This window comes from Phasianus colchicus, chromosome 5 (genome assembly GCF_987193195.1).
Source record: "Phasianus colchicus chromosome 5, bPhaCol1.hap1.1, whole genome shotgun sequence".
NCBI lineage: Eukaryota > Metazoa > Chordata > Aves > Galliformes > Phasianidae > Phasianus > Phasianus colchicus.
The window spans coordinates 5883733-5896033 of NC_143440.1; the positions used below are offsets into that span (position 1 = coordinate 5883733).

The following is a 12301-nucleotide window of genomic DNA, read 5'->3' on the forward strand; positions in this document are numbered from 1 at the left end:
TTTGATCCCTAAAAACAACTGTTTTCTTGCCAAAGATTTTGCATCGTTAAATCTCCTTTCTGAAACAATGAATATTGTGTAGTTGCAGGCCACTTTTTCAAACCTGTGGACATTCCCTTTGCTTCTACTTCTTTAAGCAACCTGCAGTTGCAATACACTTTTGCAGTACAGTCTTGAACCTCTTTATTCCTTGTTTTTCAGTCACCATGGGCTGTGTCTGTGCTGTCTTTGTAACCAGGACCAGGGAATGACCTCTTTTCTCCCAGTCAGTTTTCTCAACACATCTACTGGTGTGGATGAAGCAAGCAAAGGCAACAAGAAAAGCAAATACAATTATACTAGCAAGCAGGAGTATCATTTATTATAGATGATAATCACATGTTGGTTTGTCACTAGGTGTGTTTAATCAACGACTTTCTTTTTGAAATAAGAGTGAAGATAAAAGAAAAGTTCAAATAGGATTCCTACATGTCTCGTTTTCATTAAAGATTAGATCTGCTACAACACGATGAACTGAGGATAATATAATGTAACGTCCAAACACTTTTTTTCAAGTAATGTTAACACTGAATGAAAGGTATACAGGCTTCAATGAAATTAGGAAGTTGAGGCCTAGTTGAATGCTATTTGTTGTTGAATGGTATTTGTGACAGTGTTGAAAGAAATGGCTGATGTTACTGTAAAGTTACTGTCTGTCATCTATGAAAAACGGTGTTCTGCACAGGTCTGTGAGTGTTAGAAATGGGCTTTCTTGAAGAGCTGTCTTTATGGAAAAGGAGGCATTGCTTGCAAACTGGTAAATTGGGAAAAAAAAAAAAAAGTAACATTTCTGATTTCCAATTTAGTTATTAGAAAATCCCCATCATCTCTCTTTATATTATATGAATACTCCATGGTGTCCTTGGGATGACAAGATGCCTGTACTGCTATTTAGATATGCACAAATACAACAAATCCATGGGCAGATCTTTCCCCTACTGCATTTTTTTAATGTATTTCTTTATTGCTAAACTAAAAGGAAAATAATAGTAGAAAAAATTCAATCACCTTAATCAGCACATGCAAGTCTTAAAAATCTTTTTCTTGCTCTGTAATACTGAAAAGACCTGATGGGAAATGTTACCTTCCAAATTTTGCTCTGTGTATATGCATTTCCTATTTAAACCCTCACTCAGCAAGAGAAGGAAAAACACTTCTCAGTTTCAGTGTAAGTGCCCCATGGAATTTTCTACAGGAAAAACATCACTTTAGATCTGTCAGACAATAACATTTTATTACCTCAAGGATGTTATCTGAACCTGAGGTCTAATATCTAAATGAACTGCAGTTCAGATTATTTGAGATTTAGCAGAAAGACAGAGGGATGGAAAGTTTCATAGAAAGATTCTATGGGGAGAAGTCTCATTCATTTATTGTGGATAAATATGATGAAAAGGTATTCATATACCAAGTTTTAATAACTGTATGGTTAACAGGAGGAACAGTAGACAGCTTTGAGCAGTAGCTGACATACAGAACAGGAGAGTTGGAAGAGTAATATTTCCAAGAAGATTAATTTAATTTAAAGGCAGAATGTTTTTTGGCTATTGGAAAGTTCTCTGTTGTGTTGAGCAAAAGGATATATATACTGGCTGAAAATAAACCTGTAAAAGTGAGGTAATGCATTTACTAAAACAACAATAATTGCTATATCAGGATGGATCATATATTAAAGGCAATAAAACTCTGATTAATAGCTGTCAGGTTATTTCTTTATTTTCTCAAATATTTATTTGAGCGCAACATACTATAAATACTTTAAAGAAAATGTTTACCTTATATTTGTGCATGATTGCACTCAGTAATACATGGAAGAGCAGCCACTGAAGTGGGAGGATCATAAGCCCAATGTATGTGAAGAGAGAGAGCAATAAATTTGATTCTTCTCAGCATTTTTCTGTTACAGGTTTTGAGAAACTTGTTAGATTTTAGTACCTGCAAATGTAAATGAAACCAACCTAAAATACCATACATAACCTTATTACTTTAAATAACATAGAAAATATGGATTGGAAGACTCGTGTGCATGTTCTTTTTTTCTGTCTTAGACCTGAATAAAGCTGTAAAGAAGAAATTAATGCTCTAGTAAGTCACTGTCAACTCTTGCAAGTCCATTTGGGAGAGAATTTGACACTCCATTTTTTTTTTTCTTGTTGTCCTTCTATCTCCTACTCTCCTTTCTGTGTATGTTTATTATTTGCCTCATTTCTGTGAAAACAAATCAGGCTCCATTAATAAAAGCAAAAACTGTTTAAGGCCATCCATCTTACTCTTTCTCCTCAAAGGTTTGCTGCCACTTGTTCTATCACAGAGGACTGCAAAACCTCTTTGCTCCACATTGTTACCCTCGAAAGATAAAATGGATAAATTGCTTAAGAAGATGTTGAAAGACTCTTAATGGTGCATTTATGATCATAACATACGTATTTGTGAGACCTAAGTATTTTTATTCATTCTGATTTTGTTCAATGTAAAATCAAGATTAACTTCTTAGATTTTCTGGTCATCCTCGTTGTATAAATTCAATTTTTTACTCCTTTTCCTTGTACAACTTCTGAAATCTGACAGTAAGAACATTTTTATTTTTGTCTCAAACCTCTTTTTTATTCTTTGTCCATCTATTTTTTTTTTCCCCCTATGATGCTTCTTATAACTTTACCAATTACTTTGTGTTCCATTTCATTACGTTATTTATTTTTGCTTTTTCTTTAGGGCAGGATATGTCTACTGCTATGCATCTGCACAGTTCCTACAATGGAGCTTTGATCCTGGTTGGATTGCTTAAGTGCCATTAACATAAACGTGGTTAACAAAAATAGTAGTTTCAGCTTAGTATTTTTCATGCTAAATCAGGTTCAAAACTAGAAGAATAAAATTTTTTTTAAGAAACATAAACATCCATGTTGATTTCATAAGTGAAACTGATTCTGTTTTTGAAGAGCGGAAGAAATTTAAATAATTCATCTGAAAGCAAAGTTCACTTCTGTTTTTATATTCTCAGAAGTGAATCATCAGATTAAACTAGCATGCCACAGTTTAGTGGTAAACCTCTAACACTACCAAATCTACATATGTAGATTTTGCTTTAATGTCACAGGCAACAGAATGTAATCAACTAACAAACAAAACAAGCAAACAGAAAATTCACATCCAAATAAACCAGAAAGAGGAGTTTATAGACACTCTACAGAACTGTTAGCTGTGCTATGCTTTTCAAAAGCTGGAATTTGTCCTACAGACATCTCAGAAGTTGCACATCTGTCCAAGAAGAATCATTGCACTTTATTTCTACTGTACATGTTTATCTTATATCTTATTCTTCATTACTGTTATGTACTATGCAAAATACATAAAGAAAAAAAGCAGTAATCAAACTATACGTACTGTGAGCAGGGCTTTGTGAAGGCTGCAGTACTGTACAGAAGAAAGCCTTGAACAGATCTATCTCAAATTCAGGGTCATAATACATTTATTTCCTACCCACATTGCTCATGTAATCCACCAACTATTTTAGGAACGCCTAGATTCTTAAAAATACAGAAATTAAAGTGATTTCCTGATCAACCCTTACAGAAAGACACAAGTTTAAACATGAAAGCAACTATGAATGCTTTGGAGAGAAAAAAATAGAATGTAATGTTAATAATCCCTGTAATGTTAATAAGCTAAATAACAGTTTCAAAGTTTAGTATCTTGATGCTTTACGGAGCTCCCATAAAATGGCTCTGAGCCTTCCCTTTCTAATGATTTTGCACACCCACGCAACTTGCTCTGTGGGGATGGAAGATAACAGGATTTAGATCCTTGACACACTGCAATTGATTTAACAATAAATATTGTCCATCCTAGTTTTGGGTTACTATAAGATGAAAGCAAAAATGTATATACTGATCTACTGGTTTTCTTTTAAAAAACATTCATCTGATGCTGAAGGCTAATTCTGTAAAGCTGAAACTTAAATCCCAGCAGAAACAGGTTCCCAGATATTAGAAACAAACAAACAAAAAAATCATAGAAGTATGTATAATGAAACCTTTAGGCATGTGACAAACTTTGTTTTATATATTATATGATTTCAGAACATCTGTCACACACACTCACAAACTTTCCTTAGAAGGAGAAGCAGAAGTTTAGATGATGATAAAGTTATGTTCTTACCACATTAGAAGGTTCCAATTTCTTCCTTCTAGCAAGGTCAGTGATATTATTGCCATTGTAGTTGATGCTCTCCATACAGCCTTTGAAATTTTTTTCTGCTGTTAGAACTTGGCTTCCCAGAAAAAGGCATGCCTCCAAAGGTTATCTTTGAATGTATCAGAAAATGAAAGACAGTTACTGGAGGACAAGGGCTTAGAATTTTTGCTTACTAGAAAAAGAAAGTATCAAACAAGTACTGGAAAAGTAGGAAAAAGTCTATGACTGCAAATATTTTTGGTGGTAAATTGTCTCTGTTATTAGGTTTTCCCAAATACAGAGAAAATATGTATCACAGTTACATATAGACTGTAACGAAGAGAAGGTCTCTAAAAGGAATGCAGTTTTAAATGCTTGGCAGAGCAAAATGTCAGTATTGTTAAGAAACAAGAATTTGTTGGCCAAAGAATGTGCTGTCTGTCTGATCTTGGAGAAGAAAAGTCTGCCTTTCTTTACAAACCTGAATGCAGAAAGTTTGAGAAGTAAAGGTGCCCAGTAAAACCTATTTCAATATGTAGACTGAAACAAACATTAAAATAAAAAAAAAAATCTACTAAATCAAAAGGGAAGAAGGAAAGTGTTGCTTTATGTAGAACATCCATCAGTTTGGTAGAGTGTCAGAAGTGAGAAGTGGTTGGTGGCAAGTAAGGAAAATAATTCTTCTCTATTATGATGCTAAAACTAACTAAAAATTGATGATAAGAAAAGAGAAGCAACTGGCACCTATAGAGAGCTTCCCTGTTATAATATTAGCCTAGAACATGGCTTTGAGAGCACAGGGTTGTCAGCAAAAATGAGTCTGAGGGCAGGAGGGAAAACGTGAAAGAGCAAAAATGTTACAGCATTTACAAAAATACATTGTTGGGGAAAAATAATTCCCTCCTCCCCCTTCACCCCCCTTCCATATTATAGTATGTATATAGTTATCTTAATCAAAAAAGTAACCAAGGAACAAAGGCTATAAAATACAGGTGTTGTGCTGTTTCCTGTTCAATCATCCCTTCCCTAGGGAACAATCTAAATACTAAATACTATTACTAAAATTCTGAAAAATGAAAGTAGTATTTCTGACCCTTATTACTACTTGGGAGAAAAAGGAGATATCATATGAAGGACGTGGAATGGGAAACTCGAAGTTACTGTAGACAAATTGTTGGATAGCAAAAAATACAGTGAGTTGTGGCCAGTTTACCAGGCAAAACGTTTACTCTTTACATATTAAATTGCATGGACAAGACAGTGTTATACTACTTTGCATGCCCAGAATGGGAAAAAGCAGATTTCAATTCAAAACTTAAATATCAATAATAAATGGAGACAATTGTGAATTAATTTCTTTTTTATTTAGTTTAAAAACAAAAACAACAGCACAAAAATGTTTCTAAAAATCTGTTTTTACTCATGACTGGAAAATCCAAATGTGATTTCCACGCATCTCGTGGGCCTGAGATAAAGACAATTTAAAAGGAAAGAAAGAAAAAATAAAGGGGGGGGGGGGGATGCTATGATGGTAATGTTTAATATTCGTGTGGGGGGTGAAAGGTGTACTTGAGTTGCCTAAGCACAAGCTTCTACTGCTATTGGTGATACCTGGGGTAGTGTGCCTTAGTAACCTCTGCTTTCTGCTTGAGGAGGTATGCATCTCTATGAATTCTCTGCCATTTCTGCCAACACCATGGGAGTGCTGCAGATATCTAGGGGATATATGTATATAAGCTGCTCATTCAGTTTACGTGTTTGTCTTTTTCTTGGATGAGAAATAGTTGCTGTTTATTATTTCCTTAAATGCAACACAAGCATTTACTCATAATATCCAATCTGAGAACACCGTTCTTGTAACTGCTTATGAAAATCATAGATACAGAAATCAAAAGAAACTGTTTCAATCTGCTTGCATTTAAGGAAATAGGAAGTCTCTTTCCACCCTTGCGCATATTTAAGACTGTTTTCTGACAAACTGCTAGCTAAAGGCTTCAGTCTTTCTTTTTGTGCTTACTCCCTCAATGGAATAGCTGAGCTTTTGTAACTGTCCCTACTTTGAAGTTTTCTAGTGGATCCAGGTTGGTTTAAGTATCCTCTATTCCTCACTTCTTTCTTTTCTACCATTTTCTTCAAAAAGGAGCATGTTAAGAACATAAATTTCTATTCTGTTAAGAGTCTTCTCCTGCAGTTAGCTGGTTAGTAAATAATACTTTGCTTTCAGAAGATAGGAAATGGATTTGTGGTCATTCCAGATGTTTCTTATCAGGTAAACTCTCATATGTATGTGTTGGAGAAATTCTAATCAGTTCTTCAGTAAAGGTATTATGAAAGCTCAGACAGACTGTTCTGTCATTATTTACCAAGAGATCTGTCTCTTCCTAAAAATAAACAAGACTTTTTGAATTAGGATGTAATTTCCTTTTAAACTGAAAAATTGGAGAAAGACATTTTCTCAAGGGGGAACTGCAGTGGTTGGAAAGAATCTCTGCAAGTCATTGAGTCTAACAAAGCTGGTTCCCTACAGTAAGTTACAGGAAAACATCCAGATGAGTTTTGAATATCTCCAGAGGAGACTCCACCACCTCTCTGGGCAGTCTGTTCCTGGGCACTGTCACCCTCACAGTAAAGAAGTTCTTCCTTGTGTTCAAATGGAACGTCATTTATTCCAGTTTGTGTCCCCTGCTCCTTGTTCTGTCATTGGGCTCCACAGGCAAGAGCCTGGCCCCATCTGCTTGACTCCCACCCTTTTGGTATTTATAAGCATTGATAATATCCTCTCTCAGCCTTCTCTTCTTCAGGCTGAACAGCCCCAGGTCTCAGCCTTTCCTCATACAGGAGATGCTCCAGGCCCCTCATCATCTCTGTGGCCCTCCACTGGGCTCTCTCCAGAAGTTCTGTATTTCTTGAAGTGAGGAGCCCAGAACTGGACACAGCACTCCAGATGTGGCCTCACCAAGGTAGAGAAGAGAGGGGAGATCACCTCACTGAACCTGCTGGCCACATTCTTTTTAATGCATCCCAGGATACCATTGGCCTTCTTGACCACAAGGCCACATTGCTGGTTTGTGGTCACCCTGCTGTCTACAGGGACACCCAGGCCTTTCTCTGCAGTGCTTCTTTCCAGCAAGCCAGACCCTAACCTGTACTGATACATGCAGTTATTCTTCCCCAGATGTAGGACTCTGCACTTGCCCTTGTTGAACCTCATAAGGTTTTTTCTCTCCCTTTCCACCCTGTCCAGGTCTTGTTGAATGGCAGAAAGATAAAAACTGATCAATGCTTCTTGAGGGAAATTCCCAATGTATTTTAGGTGTATACAAGATTATGTAATACTGTGTGAATGTTGTTATGACTGGGTGACAGTTCACCGATCAGTTCACAGATGTTTTTGCTTCTCACTTGTTTTTACAAAATGTAAATAGTATTCATGAGAAGAGAATGTGATTGACTTCACTTCTTCTAGCAAAATTTTGGCCTTGGAGCTTTGTATCTGTGCAGACTGGAACCATAAGTCAATCACAGAACTTGCCACATCACCATTTGCTTTGGTAAACCATCACCACCCCCTTATTCAATATTCTTGAAGGTTCCCTTTTAAGTGAATTCAGATCTGGTCCAGTTGTGGAACTTGCAGCTTTCAGCGTAAGAATATTGTGAAAAGAAGAAGTATCACTAGTCTGTACAGGACTAACACATTTCATTTTACATATGACATTCTTAACAATAGGCTTTTATTATTCATTCTTTGTCATATATTAAAATAAAGGATGTTTTATTTTCTTTCATGTACCAAACCGTAATACCAAACAGTTCCATTTGTCTTAAATACTCTATACAACTGCAGATAATTACAGCAACATAAAAACCAGCATTATGACATACCTAGAGGGATTCGTTTGACTTGTGTTTGGTTCCCAGGTCCCAAGATGCCAGTATCTGGGAAAGTGGCAAATGGAAATTCAACTGTGCAGAGGAACAGGAAAAAACCCTATATCTGTATATCAGCAATACAGAAATAATTGATAAAATGCTCAGGAAACAAGCTGTGTTTAACCAGCACTGTCCAATCCAGCCTGTTGCAGGGTCCACGACAGCAGTGAGAGGAAAGAGCAGCAGACAAGACTCCTCTGGCTTGTACCATGGTATTAGTTCTAGCACGCTTAAGTTCTGCATTTGAAGTTACATTAGCAAGCCTGATGTGCTTGGCAACAGCACAACATCTCACTCCATATGTAACGTATTTTCTGTGGCAAAGAACTTCTTTGTTCATAACTCACGGACTTTGCATGTTCATAAAAGCTGTTACATACTTTGGAAAGTTCAGGCATACCTTCAATCCTCCTCTGTATTCGATTCCTACTGACTTCATAGTAACTGCTGTTCCCAGCAGAGCTCAGTGACAGCCGGCGCAGGATCGGGGCTGAATTTGAGGTAGCAGTCACTGGCTGAAAGGAATTCCTGTAATATGCTGCACTCCCCGAAGTACGATATTCAGTGGAATTTCGACGGGCTGGGCTTGACAGATTTACTGAATTAAGTGCAGAATCCATAGAGTCCTCAGAAAAGCGATGCTCTTTGGAAGTGCTGTTTTCTTCTATACGTAACGTTTCTGCTACAGAAAACAAAAGCATCAATCTGTTCAAAACGATGGGCTTTGTAGCTTTGTTATTTAATTCCTTGCTATGTTCTCTTGAAGATAATAACAAGCTCCAAGCCTGTTAACAAGTCTCCTGTGAGACAAGACTTACTGAAGAATAGTCATTCTCAAGTAATCACTGGTCCTTTACTACATTAAAAAATTTCCAGTAAAATGTCTAATAGACAAGTTTGAGACAGTCTTCCATAAATCATCTCAGCTGTATATGTTAAATATTATGAGCAGGATGTGGACATAAGGTTTGATTTTTTTTTCATTGTCTGATATTAGCATTAACACATATGCAATCTCAGTCAAGCATTTTCATCATCTTTCTTAATGGTTATCTTCTGAGAATTTGTTTAGGAGTGCATTATGTTTCTATTTTTTATAAATATAAAAAGAATTTTTTAACATAAAAAAACCTCTCATGTTAACTAGCAAATGTTTAATTTGTTCTACACAGTAGAGGGAGTCTCTAACTTCATATGCAAGAGGACAATTATCATCTGTAGATCTCCATATGTTCGGAGACAATAGCCATCACAAAAAACTGAAGAGACTACATGCAGAGCTGCAGAAGGCTGTACATCCTAGACTCACATGCACACTAACACAATACAGTCTGATCACAATGCTGCAACTACGAGTCGTTAAACATCAGTGGGAACACCACTCCATTCTCTCATCATTGTGTGTTCTCAGCTCCACTTGCACTAGGCCAACATCTAGCCTGAGGAAGAAGTTGGAAGCCTGATGCAAAAATCTGCATGAAACAAATGCTGCTTTGGCAAGAGAGTTAAGAGCTGGAAAATATAGCTAACAGGTTCACAGAAGTGTAAACTCCACATTACCATCTTGAAAATTACTCTATGAAAGTTATAAAACATATGCTAGTGGAGCAGCATATTCTTGGGGGTAACTGGTACAATCTGTGAAACAAGTTCCTAGAATATGCTCTTTATTACTCTTCTTATATGACAACTTCCAATAATTTCTTGGGAAAATTCCAGAATTAAATAAAGGAAGAGTATTTTCCACAAACAAAAAACACACAGAGAGCTTTTTAAGCACGTTTAACTTGTTCTATTAGCAATTACGTTCTCTCTCCTGAAGTCTGTATAAAACTGGAGTTTAGTGAAGAACTTGAGGTGTATTTCACAGTTATGATCTTCAGGCAACATTATCCCAAAGTGGAACAAAGACACCCAGAGAACCGGTTCCCTACTTAGTGAATTCAGTAAAGCAAGACATGCAATCCACCATAACATCTTCTATTAAACACAACACTTGTGGCAAAAAGAAGCTTTTAAGTCCACAAGCCCTTCTCTTTCAAGTACACAATCCTCAAGACAATAATGATAAACTTTCTAGTTTGATCTGTATCAAAAAAGCAAAGCAGTGGCTACTGAGGTTTTTGGAGAAAGCAAACTTTTATTTGTCGGCTTGAAGTAGCTGCAGCAACTTGCTAAAAGGAAAGCAATAGCCATCTTTCTATAGAATTTCAGAGATACTAACAGACACAATCAATGATAAGCACTATAATATTAAAGGAAACAAATGAGAAAATTAGATCAGTAGAGAATGAGACCACCAAATGAAGTCTCAGTGCAAGACTGAAAGGCAGAAGTAATACTTCAAATGGCTACAGAAAAGCACTATGAAGGAGTCCAAAACTTGTAGATTGAAACTTCATAAGTTTTTAAAGGTATGATGAAATACTGGAAGCAATATTCCACACCAGAAAGTTTCAACAGGAGTATTTCAGCAAATATCAGCCAACTCCATACAATGTCTTATGAAGGAATCTTTTTATAGTAATCAAGCAGAGATCCCAAATACATCCGTTAAATAATCATTTTATGTCACTCTTTCCATGATCGCTCAAGACATAAAGGGTTTTAAATTGACTATTTTACAGAAGAATTTAATTGCATTTACTCCAATTATATCCCAGGTTTCTTTCTGATACTACAGATCCTAGTTAAGCAACTGTAAATAGGGATGGCAAAGAGAAACTCTGCTTTGATTCCCAAGACACTAGCATTTGAGCTTAGAATCAGAAAATCATAGAATGGCTTGGGTAGGAAGGGACCCTCAAAGATCATGAAGCTCCAACCCCTCCACCATATGCAGGGCCACCAACCTCCCTATTAAATATTAGACCAGGCTGCCCAGGACCTCATCCAACTGGCCTTGAACACCTCCAGGAAGAGGGGTGTCCACAGCCTCTCTGGGCAGCCTGTTCCAGCACCTCACCATTCACTCTGTAAAGAACTTCCCCTGATACTCAACCTAAATCCTCCCTCCCTCAACTTAAAGCCATTTCCCCTTGTCCTGCCATTATCTTAAGCTTATCTTAACATAGCTCCTCAGGTCACATACACAAGGTGGGAAAACTGGCATACTTCATAGGATGATCATCTTTTAAAATAGGTGTTTCTGTCCAGCAGCTATACTATCCCAATCCACTCCCTTTCAATTCATCTAGCCTCCCTACAAACCAACCCTAACTGCAGTCTTGTTATTGAAAGCACGGTAACAGGTATGAGAGCTGATTCAGAACTGGTGTCTGACAAATACAGTTTTGCAATTAACGGAGCAACAAATGACTCTTTTCCTACTTCGACATGTGGAGCAGATGCGAGTAGTAGAGGGATGGAATGAGAACAAGTTTTTTTCTGTTACAAACAGAATTCACATTCTTACTCTCAACTATTCCAAAATTCAACAGATTTCAGTGCTCTCTGATTTAGGTTTTGTAACAGAAAACTGAACATCCCTCATCTGCTTAAGCCTTCAAAGAATGCTTCTGCCACTTCAGTTTTGTTAGATTTGTAATATGGAATCAGCACTCTCTTGACCTTTGCCCTGTGAAATAAATTGTTATGCTGCTCCTTTAATGTATTTCCATCCATTACTGCATGGATGGCATCACATCTGCAATAGAACCCAACATTCACCACCAAGTAACCAATCGATGCCTTGTAAAAAAGGGCTGATCTGAAATAATAAACACATTTTCCTTACTCTGTCTTGTATCTGAACAGGTATTAACCAGACCCAGTTGTACCACAGCACTGGTAAAATACTGAAAGCAGAAGGCACTGCCATGTGATCTTATGCTGTAAGGCAGGCCCTGTAAGTAATAACTGAAGTTTTATTCTCAAGTCAGCACCAGACACCAAGGGTTCATACATGTATGAGTCCCAATTAGGAAGTTCAGCTTTTCAAAAACCAGAGTTAAATATGTTAAAGGCTGCTATTTAATGATTTCACAATGCAGCAAGCTGTTAATGACAGGTAAATTCAGCAGAAGTAGAACTTCCATATGCAGAAGATCATTAACAACATCAAATTTACTACATCTAAGAGCCACTAACAGAGCCCAGTAAGCCATATCAATTTTATCTACAAATATCAGTCTTCCAGAGGTGAGTTTTTGCACAC

At 36.8% G+C, this 12301-nt stretch overlaps 1 long non-coding RNA gene across 1 annotated transcript in view; it reads right to left on the reverse strand.

Moving 5' to 3' along the window:
• Positions 1 to 1756: 1756 nt before the first annotated feature.
• The window catches only part of LOC149917673 (uncharacterized), a 53159-nt gene continuing 42614 nt past the window's right edge, over positions 1757 to 12301 (reverse strand). The window contains exons 4-5 of the long non-coding RNA XR_016466628.1: positions 4198 to 4342; positions 1757 to 1974 (exon numbers count right to left, since the gene is read on the reverse strand). This is a non-coding gene — a long non-coding RNA (uncharacterized LOC149917673). The remainder of the gene's footprint in view (positions 1975 to 4197; positions 4343 to 12301) is intronic.